General features: G+C 35.0%; 1 long non-coding RNA gene across 2 annotated transcripts in view; it reads left to right on the forward strand.

Moving 5' to 3' along the window:
* Nucleotides 1-3,719: 3,719 nt before the first annotated feature.
* Nucleotides 3,720-13,656, forward strand: part of LOC122536541 — a 104,585-nt gene continuing 94,648 nt past the window's right edge. For both annotated transcript variants that reach the window (XR_006308414.1, XR_006308413.1), the window contains exon 1: nt 3,720-4,168. This is a non-coding gene — a long non-coding RNA (uncharacterized LOC122536541). The remainder of the gene's footprint in view (nt 4,169-13,656) is intronic.

Raw genomic sequence — 13,656 nt, forward strand, 5'->3', positions numbered from 1 at the left:
TAATAGAGAGTAATATCCGACTAATTAGTAATAATTGTAATTGCATTAGTTGTGTTTATATGTGTTAAATAACAATTATATACTATGAAATATAATAATTATAATACACAGTGATATTCGAATAATTAATTGCAGAGATAATTGTAATTACACGTTGTACTAAATAATATATATATATATATGTATATATATGCAGTACAATAATTATAATAGAGAGTAATATCTGATTAATTAGTAATAATTGTAATTGCATTAGTTGTGTTTATATGTGTTAAATAACAATTATATACTATGAAATATAATAATTATAATACACAGTGATATTCGAATAATTAATTGCAGAGATAATTGTAATTACACGTTGTACTAAATAATATATATATGTTAATGTAACACGACAATTATCTAACATGAACACAATTAATCGATCGAATCTTTATTTTCGCACGTAGAATCATCATCCTTTGGCGGAAATTTCGTGCACACCCCGTACGAAACTCCAATTACATCCAGCTGTTTGCCCTCCCTCTCCCCCGACGAGTCCAGATAAATGGAGTATCCCACCGTTACTCTGCCCGCTCGCAGGCATCCAGTTTGCATACGCGCGTTCGCGTGATCGCGAAATACATATTCACACACACACACACACACACACACACACACATATATATATATACTCGATCATCGAGCAGCTACACCGAGTTTCGTTTATCGGCGCCACGGTTTTGATTTTTAACGCGACGTGCGAAGATGGCGTTGCGCGAATGCAAAACGTGCTCCTCTCGCTGTGTTCGACGAGCATGATACATACGCATGTTTCACAGTTGCTACTTGCTTTTCGAACGTGTACACAGATATATATATATATATAAAGTGCACATGCTATAGCTTTCTCTCTCTGTCTCTCTCTCTCTATCTGTCTCACGGTGAGGCAATTTTCCGTGAGTAAACTCGGCGCCTTTGGAGAGGCTCTGACGCGCGTTATCTTGCAACTCGAGAGTTTAAGGGGCGGGAGGGCCTCGAGATCCTCCGCGAGGATCTGGCAGCAGCAGGATCTGTCTATGTCGGGGTCGAGGATATGGATTCTCCCACTTCTTGCCTCCGCGATGATTTCTAGAAAGCGGAATGCGAAGACGCAGGAGACAGACAGACAGAGGGTGAGAGAGAAAGAGAAAGAGAGAGAGAGAGAGAGAGAGAAGAGGAGGAAAGGGTGAGAGCAACGTTGGAGAAAGAGGGCCAAGTGGTGTGAATTCCGCTTCCTCTTGAAAATCGTCTGTGGAATTCACGCTGACAAACAGTGGCCACGCTCGTTATAAACCGTCGTCGCTCATTGTCGAATATCCGACTGTCTGCACTTTTTACTAGCTTTTAACCGCAGCTTTTCCTCGCTCGTCGGGAGGAAAGCTCGCGCGTACAAAAGCTACGGGCTTCGTTTTTTTCTCTCTAAGGGACGGTTTCTAGTGTACTTTGAAAAAAAAAAAAAAAAATAAAACTGATGTTTAACCAGGTGCCGTGACGTTATAGATAATCACGGTACAACGATCCGAGGCTCGTTGAACTTTCACTAAATTTTCTGACATCTGATTAGGTCAGTTGGACAATCAAATATTTCTGGCACGAGAAGTAGCTTCTCACGAGCTTCAGCGTCTTGACGCGTATACCGGGCGAAACATGTTGCTTTAAAAAAAAAAAAAAAAAATCCCTCGAGCACCGTTCTCGTCTGTTCTTGAAAGTAGAAATTGAGCAGAATCACGGATTTCAATCGATCGTGCGAACAACATTTTTTTGCCAGTTATTTATCGTCACGTCGAAGAAAGGATACAATGGTCAATCGATACGATAATCAACAGACTTTGAACGAAGAGCGTTTCGTTGTTGGTCCTTGAATCGCAGAGTCGCAGATGAAATTGAAATCGTATTTTCCATTGCGCTTTGTGTTTTCATTGAACCACCGTTCAATAACGATACGATACACAGATACTCGATGAATGAATATGCAATTTATGAGGGAATAGCAAGATTTCCTCCCAGAGAATTCGTGAGGGTCGCGAGGAGGGTTAGATCAAAGAAACTTGCGATCAAACGCAAACTTTTCGAAACTTTTAGCTACAAATTTTATTCAATTAATTTACATTGTTTATATTCTGTATTATATTTAATTAATTTATATTGCTTATAAAATATAAAAGCTTATATTTAATTAAATTTAATTTAATTAATTTATATTGCTCATATTTCATTAATTTATGTTGTTTAAAATATAAAAACTTATTTAGCTATTTATAAAACATCGTAATTGTTTAAAATATAAAAGCTTATATTTAATTAATTTAAATTGCTCATATTTTACTAATATATGTTGTTTAAAATATACAAGTTCATATTTAATTAAATTATATTGTTTATATTATGTATTATATTTAATTAATTTATATTGCTCATATTTTATTAATTTATGTTGTTTATATTCAATATTATATTTAATTAATTTGAATTGCTTATAAGATATAAAAGCTTATATTTAATTAATTTATATTGCTCATATTTTATTAATTTATGTTGTTCAAAATATAAAAGCTTATTTAGCTATAAAACATGGTAATTGTTTAAAATGTAAAAGCTCATATTTAATTAATTTATATTGTTTATATTATATTTAATCAATACATGTTGCTTATGAAATATAAAAAGCTTATATTTAATTAATTTAAATTGCTCATATTTTATTAATTTATGTTGTTTATATTTTATATTATATTTAATTAATTTGTATTGCTTATAAGATATAAACGCTCATGGTTAATTAATTTATATTGTTTATATTCGATATTATATTCAATTAATACATATTACTTATGAAATATAAAAAGCTTATATTTAATTAATTTAAATTGCTCATATTTTATTAATTTATGTTGTTCAAAATATAAAAGCTTATTTAGCTATAAAACATGGTAATTGTTTAAAATGTAAAAGCTCATATTTAATTAATTTATATTGTTTATATTATATTTAATCAATACATGTTGCTTATGAAATATAAAAAGCTTATATTTAATTAATTTAAATTGCTCATATTTTATTAATTCATGTTGTTTATATTTTATATTATATTTAATTAATTTGTATTGCTTATAAGATATAAACGCTCATGTTTAATTAATTTATATTGTTTATATTCGATATTATATTCAATTAATACATATTACTTATGAAATACAAAAGCTTATATTTAATTAATTTAAACTGCTCATATTTTATTAATTTATGTTGTTCAAAATATAAAAGCTTATTTAGCTATAAAACATGGTAATCGTTTAAAATATAAAAGTTCATGTTTAATTAATTTATATTGTTTATATTCTGTATTACATTTAATTAATTTATATTGCTCATAAAATATAAAAGCTCGTATTTAATTAATATTCGTTGCTCGTATTTCATTAATTTATGTTGTTTAAAAGCTTATTTAGCTGTAAACAACATCGTAATTGTTTAAAACATGAGACAACATCGTATTTCAATTGAGTACGTCTCAGTACGTGAGGAATTCCCAAAACTACTCGTGTCTCGTCGAAAGAATCTCGCGAGAGGGTAGCAGAGTCTCGGGGGGGGAAAAGATTTTTCTTTTCGTTTGGTAGTTTAGCAGTAACGGGAAGAGGCTCGCAGATTCGCGGTCGGCGAGTCGGCTCGTAATGCGTGTGTATACGCATCGGCTGCCATAGAGCGTGCCGGGGGGGAAAACCAGTCACTCGTATAAAACCGTAGACCGAGTCACGGCTCGAGTCAGTTTCGCTCGCGCCTCGCGTGTGTTTCGGTTCGCGTTTCTACTCGTCCGAGCGAGTACCAGAGTACCCCCCGAAGTCGGTCAGTGAATTCCAAACAGTGAGTTCTCGTGAACGTCGTGAACTCGTGATTTGTCGCCTGCCTGTCCACAGCCAAAGTTGGCCAAATTCATCATCAAGTTTGACGAGGCTTTCGTCACACGGCGAAGAGAGGTGAAGTTGAGAAATCGATGAGAATCGAAGGAGGAACGACGAACGAGCCTCTGTTGTTATCGTCATTATTTTATCATGGTCGGCAAGAGAGATCACCGATTTGATACGTAATATACGCCGTGATATTCGTCGATCCTCGAGCGGTTTCTTTCGTCAGCGACTTTCTCGGAGTAAGTAGACGTAACACGACGAACAGACGTAGGGAATGTCTCTACGTAGCGTGCGAGCGGAGAGCTGAGAGTAAGTTGGCAGCCGAGTGTTACTCCTCGCCGCGTTGTTATCTAATTCAATCGTTAATAATAGACGCGGCTCAGTTCAACCGATCGGTGTTCTTCTTTCTTTCTTTCTTTCTTTCTTTCTTCTTCTTACACGGACCAGAGGCTGCCAGTTCTTTCTCAGCTGTCGAAGATCGCCGGTGCCCCGCGACCATCGAAACGATCGCGCGTGCTCCTCTCCCGTCCGGAATCAGCTCTCACTCATTCAAGGACGATCTAGCGCGTAGATCAAGGCCATCGAGCGAGTTCGCCTGTCCTTCTCCCACTTTCTTCTCTCCGTTTCTTCCTTCGTTCCTCGAACGATTAAGGAGCGAAGGAGCGGTAGAGAGAAAAGGGCTTAAAGGGATTTTAGATTCGCTGGATAATCGCTGTTATTTCAGCCTTCACACACCGGATTTATCGACGGCCTGGAATTGGAATTTCAGGGCTGACCTTGGACACCCGCTCCGCGTTATCGGCGTTAGAGCGAACTTTCGACGTTTATTTTTCGCGAGACGTGGTTAGGCCACGCCACGCCGCGACGCGCGTCGCGTCGTATTTTTCATTCCTCTTTTCGTTTCTTCTCTCTTCCTCGAACGTTTACTCGCAGTTTCCTGAGGAATGGTGGCGCGGTGGCCGTGAAAGACGAGCGCAAAGCCACAGGTGGCGGTCAGAATTGATCAATGGTGGGAGAGCGAGCGAACGATGTTTTCGCCTCGCGTCGCTCGCTTTTTCCCTTTTTTCTTCTTCTTCTTCTTCTTCTTCTTCTTTTTCTTCTACTTCTACTTCGACTGACTTTTGCTCGTCTCGCGGCAATTAGCCTACGGTTTCGTTCGCGAGAGGCTTCGAACGTTGTTTGTTGCGTGTATAGGTATACCTCTGTTCGCGATTGTTTCTCAGAATCCCGGGCCAATGTTGTGTTTGGAGTTTCTCTAACTGTCGTGAGTGAAATTTTTGACAAATAGACTCTGGTAGGTAATTGCATGTTTCCAAGATTGGAATTTCCCTTTTAACACGTGTCGAGATGTACCACGTGTAATTTCATTCAAACAAACCGATTTGCGCGATCACGTTCAGTTTGCCAGGTCGAGGAACTTTTTCACGATATTAGGGGTTGTTGTAATTAGTCTTCAACACGTGTCAATGCATTCTACGCGTAATTTAATTGAAACAAATGAATTTTAATAGGTCGTTATAGACTGAAATTGGTCTTCAACACGTGTCAAAGTATCCAAACGTGTAATTTAATTGAAACAGATAGACTTTGATTGGTTATTATAGGTTTTTACGACTGGAATTGGTCTTCGATACGTGTCGAAGTATTTCCACGTGTAATTTAATTGAAAGAAATAGATTTTTAACTACCAAATTGGTCAAAGTGGCCATTATAATTTTTAATTTATATTTCAATATATATTTATAACAGTGGAAATTTTAGTATATATTTATAACAGTGTATTTTTAGATGCACGACTGATTTTTAATAGAAGCTTGTCTTTCTTTTGTATTATTAATTTTTCCTTGTACCTTGCACTTTAATTTCTTTGCTACGAATATTATACTTTAGTCCTCGACACTTCTAGTGTTAATAGGTTATTGTAGATTATCTTGTACTTTAATTTCTTTGCTACGAATATTATACTTTAGTCCTCGACACTTTTAGTATTAATAGGTTATTATAGATTATCTTGTACCTTGCACTTTAATTTCTTTGCTACGAATATTATACTTTAGTCCTCGACACTTCTAATGTATGGACTAATGTTAATAGGTTATTGTAGATTATCTTGTACCTTGCACTTTAATTTCTTTGCTATGAATATCATACTTTAGTCCTCGACACTTCTAGTGTTAATAGATTATTGTAGATCATCTTGTACTTTAATTTCTTTGCTACGAATATTATACTTTAGTCCTCGACACTTCTAGTGTTAATAGGTTATTGTAGATTATCTTGTACCTTGCACTTTAATTTCTTTGCTACGAATATTATACTTTAGTCCTCGACACTTCTAGTGTTAAGAGATTATTAATAGGTTTAGGTTACACTAACACTAATCTACAATACATCCGAGCTCATCATCTATTCTTTCCTTTTTTATCGTCGACTATAGTGACGAATAGTCTTTCACAGAATAGATATCGATATAAATAATAACAGATAATTGAATTTCAGAGAATTAATGCTGGTATAATAAGATATTTTCCAGAATGAGATCATTTCTCCAGATTTAGATGTTTCACATTATCATCCCCAAAAATTATAATCGATCCCGCGATCAAAGACAAGAACCGATCGATCGGACAATCGCGGAAGCATCAAAACTACGCGCGATTTTTCAAATCTATCCTCTGTGCTTCTCACGCTTGTGATTTCTCATTCATTGATTTTTTTCTTATACGAGTTTCGAATCTTTCTTGGGCTAAACTCGGAGCTGGCTAACTGGCGGCCCCCACTTTCCTAATCGCTATCCCCTCCACTGCGCATTGAAGTAGTGGAGGGGATAGCGCTAGCGATCAGGAAAGTAGGGACAAGCGCCGCCAGTCAGCCACCTCTGATCTAAAAACCATTTATCATCGTCGTCGTCGTCGTCAGGTATCGTTCACGTTCAGGATTAAAGAATCGATCATCAAAGTTACCACGACAACGCGCCGATGAAAATCGAGGGAACGTTTAGCCTTTGCCGAAGTCGGAGTCGAAGTCAAAGTCGAGACGACTTGTGCGGCGTTATGCAAATGGAGCCGTGCTCGTCGCACGGACCGACAGCCAGCAAATTATTCGCCGGTTCCGAGAACTCTGGGTAATAATTAGAACGTGTTAGGGAAATTGCGACTCGGCGCTCGCGTGTAAACGTCGCGACGTGCTCTCGCAAAGTGCCTCTCGGCTCTCGATCGTCAGTCGACTCGTTCGAACCGGAAGCGGTCGCCTCACATCGGTGATTCCACGCGATGAAATCCACGCGGTGGAAACGGGCGCCAAGTGTTCAGTTTCCGGGCGGCATTCTTGTTTACTGAACGAACAGTGGGCCAAAAGTTTCTTCGTATTTTTGTTTAATAAAACGTCGGAATATAAGAAAACACTAGTTTCTGTTAGTTTTAAATTAAATTTAAGTTCAAACGTGATTTTTTTAAATATATATGACAAAAGGATTTATTTCAGTGGGAAGTGTGATTTCTGGCCCACCCTGTATTTCGCGCTAAACACGTTTGGAAATCTTTGGCGGATAGACGGAGGGATTTCCGGTATTTAAATTCGAACTAAAATCAGATGTTACATATTGGATTTGTGAAAACTGTGGAAACGTGTCTTGTGAAAATTGTGCCTCACGTTTTTAAAACTGATGACCCATATTGCTTCGATTGAAATTGGATTTCTACTTTTTCCTTCTTTTTTTCTTTTTTTTTATTTTTTATTTTAGCGTGCCGTATTTCCATTAGAGAGAAATATTAACGGGATTTTAATTTTTACGAGAATATCGCTGGCCGACTTTTATTTACTATCTTGGTTGTTTTTTCTTTGGAATTTCCATATTGCGATTCGGAATTGTAGCGAAATGATGTTGCAATTTTGTTTTTTTTTTTTTTTTTTTCTTCTGTATTCTGCATTTTATTTGAAGTCGCTTTGCAGATGCACGCTGCAATTTCACCCGACGTTTTATAGAGAATGCAATACTGTAAAACAATTGACGATACAATGGGTGTTCTACAATTGACAATAGATCTTCCGGCACCGAAGAGTCTCCGGATGTTGCGGACGAATGATTTTTAGTGCGGCAGAGATTTTGTTAATTGGACGAGTGCACGCTTCTATTCTTCTGTATGTGATTTTCGAATCGTTCGTGTACAAATGACGTGGAAGAAACATGAATTTGTCGAATTTTTACGAATAGAAATTTTTTATCGTTTCTAGCACGGACACGAAACGATATTCGAATACACATTGCTGGTCAAAGATTGTAGTCAACTCTGTTACGAAACAACTTCCATTTCTTGAAAATAATTCTATTTAAGGAACGTTTTATCCAAATACTGTAGACTTTAGTTGGATATAAAAATTAAAAACAGAAGGAAACACAAACATTTATAAACAATTTTAGATCCACACGTTTATCAAAAAATTCTCCTTTGGTTTTCAATATAACTTTTACTATTGTTTCGATTAATTTATTTAAGGAATATTCTTCGAAAATGTCCTAAAATCCGATACATATTTCTAGATTTATCTCTCGTGTTTTTCCCCAGAGTAACTATTAAAATTCTTTGATCTTCCTTTTCTTTCAAATACTCTCTATACCACTTGGAAAAATTATTATTTCATCGTTTGCGTAATAAACTCGAAAACAATATTATTTGCAACGACGAAATTAATTCTAAATTGACTCTTTAAACTCGATTTCAATGTTACCGTATTACTTGTATTTATTTAGAGGTGAATCAATGTACAACGTCAAAATTCAACGTTTTTAATTAACTAATTGTTATTATTGTTGACTTTATTTTTTATGACTTTCTGACGTGCGACAAGATTTTTAAAACAATCTCCAAATTTGTATTGTCACCTCCAGCGAGACGTACGAGTTCAAAGGGTTAATACAACTGGTCTTGAACATGTAGCAAAAATCCACGAAACAAAGAACAAGTATATATGTACGGAAAAGTGTATCAAAAATTGCGAATTGACATCTAGATTCTTTTGTCACGTGTGAAATATTGTAGAAACACATTTGCTCACGCTTCGATATCGATCTACGCTAGGACGAAGTTACTCAATTATCGTGATTCTGTGCAAAGGAAAAAAGAAAAAAAAAAAAAAAAAGAAAAAGGAAAGAAAGAAATGACGTGTCGACCACGATCGCTTCGACATCGATGCACTCACTAGCAGAGCAGGCGAGCGATTTGCCGGTTAGCATTCTTGAAACGGTGACGTTGGCGTGATAAGATAAGCGAACGGAAATAAATCTCTCACCTACTCGATTTTGCTCGCCGGAGACGGAGAAACGAACGGGCTCGGAGTAATAGAGCAACCGATCTGGCGACTCGAGTTTTAATTTAAGCCGAGGAGAGATCGACTCGGTAAACAACAAGCGCTCTTTCGTTTTAAAACGCACGCGAGCGTGACGAACTTTTTTTGGCTCTTCTCCGTTTCCTTGCCGACGAGTCGTTTTCGCGTGTTTTCGCATGCCGTTTCGAGACCGAGATTCGTAGGAAATTTCTCTGTTTTCCATCGGAAACTTTCCCGTCCAGCGGTTAGTTTGCCATCGGGTGGAACAGCCCTCGCGCGACGTAACGAGGGGTAGCGTTAAATCGGTACGCTAACTTCCCAACCAAAATGTACATTACGTAACATTAACTGGCCACGGTGCAATCGGATCGTAAAGATGGAATTTCTTATAAGAATCGGGCTGGACGTCTGAAATACGCTCGTGATGGATGTGGTTTTTAATATATTTAAATAACTTGAGTAATATATTTAATATATTTAAATAACTTCAGTAATATATTTAATATATTTAAATAACTTGAGTAATATATTTAATATATTTAAAATATTTAAATAACTCTAAGTAATTTAGAAAATTTAGTATGCAACACTTTAAACAGTTATATATGATAGTAATTATATTAATATTTACATAATATTGACGTATGATATTGTATAGATATATAACTGTAATTGTGTAACAATAATAATAATACATTAAAAATGTATTAGTAATATATAATTAGATTCAGTGTCTTATATATTATTTTCATTATAAGTAATATCATGTACATATATGTAATTTTATGTGTTAATAATGATACTATTATTATTACATAATTACAATTATTATAGTATTATAATATTATAATATTATATTTAATTTATAGTATTATAATTACAATTATTATATACATCTATACAATATTATATATATATATATATAACATATATTATTATATAATATTATATACAAAATAATAGTAATGTATATATACTACAAAAATAATTATATCATGATAATATTACTAATGTTAATGGTAATGTCTATTATCGATGAACTACTATCAAATTTTCAATATTGTCGAGTAACTACAATTCAAACACTAGTAATTAGAATTTTAATTTATAGAAGGTTACCAATTAATTGTAAACTAGTTACTCGTCTAATTGATATTTATTTGTGTTCCGCCAAACAACGTGTCCTTTATACTAACAGTCAGTAATATTCCGAAGATTCGGTGAACTGAAAGTTAACAAACGGAATTTCAACCATCTGTGATCATTGAACAACTTGAAAGTTGCACGTTTGTGCATCCATACATACATATATAGTCCTACTTTGTCAACACTACTACAAAAACACCGAGAGAACGATTTATGACGATTGCCAGTTGTCAGATTTCTCAATTAAATTAAATAGGTATAGTTAGTCCGTTGTGACCAAAATTTCATTTATTGGCAGGAAGAGAAGGTTATCAATTAATTGTGATTATCTACTCGTACAACGATGAACATGCTTCGTTCAATCGATAAAATCTTTGTCACGCTGTAATACCCCTGTAACTCCCAGAATTACACTGAGAGACTTATGTAGGAGGTATGATGGTACTTATGTAGGTGTATATATAGGTATGTATGCTAGGTCACGCTGTAATAGAGATAAAGAAAGAATATGATATAGTCTTGTATAATATATTGAAAAACGTAAATTATTATGAAATTATAATATAATATAGTACTATAGTAATATGGTATAATTATAAGTATAATATAATACATAATAGAGTATAATAGAGTAGAACTAGAACTACCTAGAGTCCTTAACTATAATTATAATAATATAATACATAATAGAGTATAATAGAGTAGAACTACCTAGAGTCCTTAACTATAATTATAATAATATAATACATAATAGAGTATAATAGAGTAGAACTAGAACTACCTAGAGTCCTTAACTATAATTATAATAATATAATACATAATAGAGTATAATAGAGTAGAACTACCTAGAGTCCTTAACTATAATTATAATAATATAATACATAATAGAGTATAATAGAGTAGAACTAGAACTACCTAGAGTCCTTAACTATAATTATAATAATATAATACATAATAGAGTCCCTAACTGTAATTATAATAATATAATACATAATAGAGTATAATAGAGTAGAACTAGAACTACCTAGACTCTTTAACTATAATTATAATAATATAATACATAATAGAGTCCTTAACTAGAACTAGCACAAAATGGTCAAAATGACCAACTTATGACTTTTGTTGGGTATTTTGTAGAACAGCGTAGGTATTTTTAAAGATTTAGATAATTTTCCGTAAAATATGTAAATGAAAGCTTGTAGTCTTGAAATATATATAATATATATTACAATATATAAAGTCGTAAAATATATAAATAAAAGCTTATAGCTAAAGTATAGCTCATTGTATTATAAAGTTTCTCTATTCTTTCGACTTCAATTTTTCATACATATATGTACATACATGTACATACATATATATCTAATACACGGATATATCTCTTAATTGAATTTCCTCTCTTCTCATCTCTCTCTGTCTCCCTTCTTTCTTTTTAAACCATGCTATCGAGAAGAAACTAAATTGACGCCGGGATGAAAGATATCGGTGCCTTTTCACGATTGACGGGCTGTCCCATTCTCTGTAATTTTTCTTTCTGATCGTCGATCGTCTCTGTTTTGCTCGCCCCACCGTCGAAGGTGCAAAATTCGATTCGAAAAACAAAGTTCCAACCACGAAAATTACGCCATCGATCGAACAAAGTTCGCTCCTTAGTATTTATAAATAAACATTAGTTAATACTAAGTACCAACTAGTATTCGTTTATAAATACTAAAAGATGGAACTTTGTATTTAGCTCAATGTTCTGTTTAAATTCAACATTACAGCTGGGAAAGGTTTGCAATTCAGAAACCGTGCCTTCTGACTGTCGAGACAGCAAGGTGCAACGAGTGTGTCATTTTTCATACCCTGACGCGTCTGTCGTGCGGTGTGGATAGAGAAATATCTGTCGATAGAAAAATGGCGTGACAGTGACTAGAAAGTTTAAACAATCCACAGAAGTTTGTGTCCCCGAGTGGACCTCGGTTTACGAAGGTAACGTGTCCGAATCTAATGTCCAAATGAGTTCATGGTACGACAGTCTTACATTACTCTGTCTCGAGGCGGTGGGAATTTTCAAAACTCCCACGAAATTGCTTAAGAACTCCTGAAAGTGAATTGGAAAGAGGATATGGAAAATATTAACAATCGCCGAGGAAAATTTAAAGAAAAGGAGACATACAACAATTTTCAAAATCTTACACGAGGAGTTATAAAAAAAACTTGAAAAATTCTAAGTTCCGTGCAAATGGTAACGCTCGGTCTCGCGTTGTTTTGTGCTCGAGAGCATGCGCATGGCATATTCCCGATGGTTAACGAACTCGCGTGTTTCGATTTCTACGTTTATGTAATTTTCGTCACAGTAGTGCCGAAGTAGCGAGGAAAGCAGACGGAAGAGTGTAACATGTACAAGTCTTCCTCTGACCTTTCGTTATCTAACGCGAGCGAAGCAGATAACGAACAGCGTGGCTCGCGAGCGAAATTTCCCCGTTTCCGACTGGAACGACGTTTCGTGACTGCTTTTCAAATTCCACGTTGACGCGCGTGTGACGTTTCAACGACGCGGCGCGATCCAGAGCGACCGATAGAACGGTAGATATCGGTATCGGTGCGCAATCTGTCGCGATATCGGTTAAATATAGTAACCGAACTCTCTCGCGTGTGACGAGGCTCATTCGGGAGAAGAATGATCGTACAGTTACAAAATAAATTAGTCTGTTAGTTAACGTATGGGAGGCTCGGAAGCCAATCGGCGCAAGCCATTTCTCATTGAGAGTAATTTGTAGCGAACACAACGAAATCTTTGGTGAAACAGTCTAGTTATTGCAATGTATTTAATATACTTATTTAATATACTTAGTCTTTGGTGAAACAGTCTAGTTATTGCAATGATATTTAATATACTTGAGAGTAATTTGTACCAGCAAACACAATGAAATCTTCAGTCTTTGGTGAAACAGTCTAATTATTGCAATGATATTTAATATACCTGAGAGTAATTTGTACCAGCAAACACAACGAAATCTTCAGTCTTTGTTGAAACAGTCTAGTTATTGCAATGATATTTAATATACTTATTTAATATACTTAGTCTTTGGTGAAACAGTCTAGTTATTGCAATGATATTTAATATACTTGAGAGTAATTTGTACCAACAAACACAACGAAATCTTCAGTCTTTGGTGAAACAGTCTAGTTATTGTAATGATATTTAATATATTTATTTAATATACTTAGTCTTTGGTGAAACAGTCTAGTTATTGCAATGATATTTAAT

Source organism: Frieseomelitta varia, unplaced genomic scaffold (assembly GCF_011392965.1).
Source record: "Frieseomelitta varia isolate USP_RPSP 00005682 unplaced genomic scaffold, Fvar_1.2 scaffold_847, whole genome shotgun sequence".
Taxonomy (NCBI): domain Eukaryota; kingdom Metazoa; phylum Arthropoda; class Insecta; order Hymenoptera; family Apidae; genus Frieseomelitta; species Frieseomelitta varia.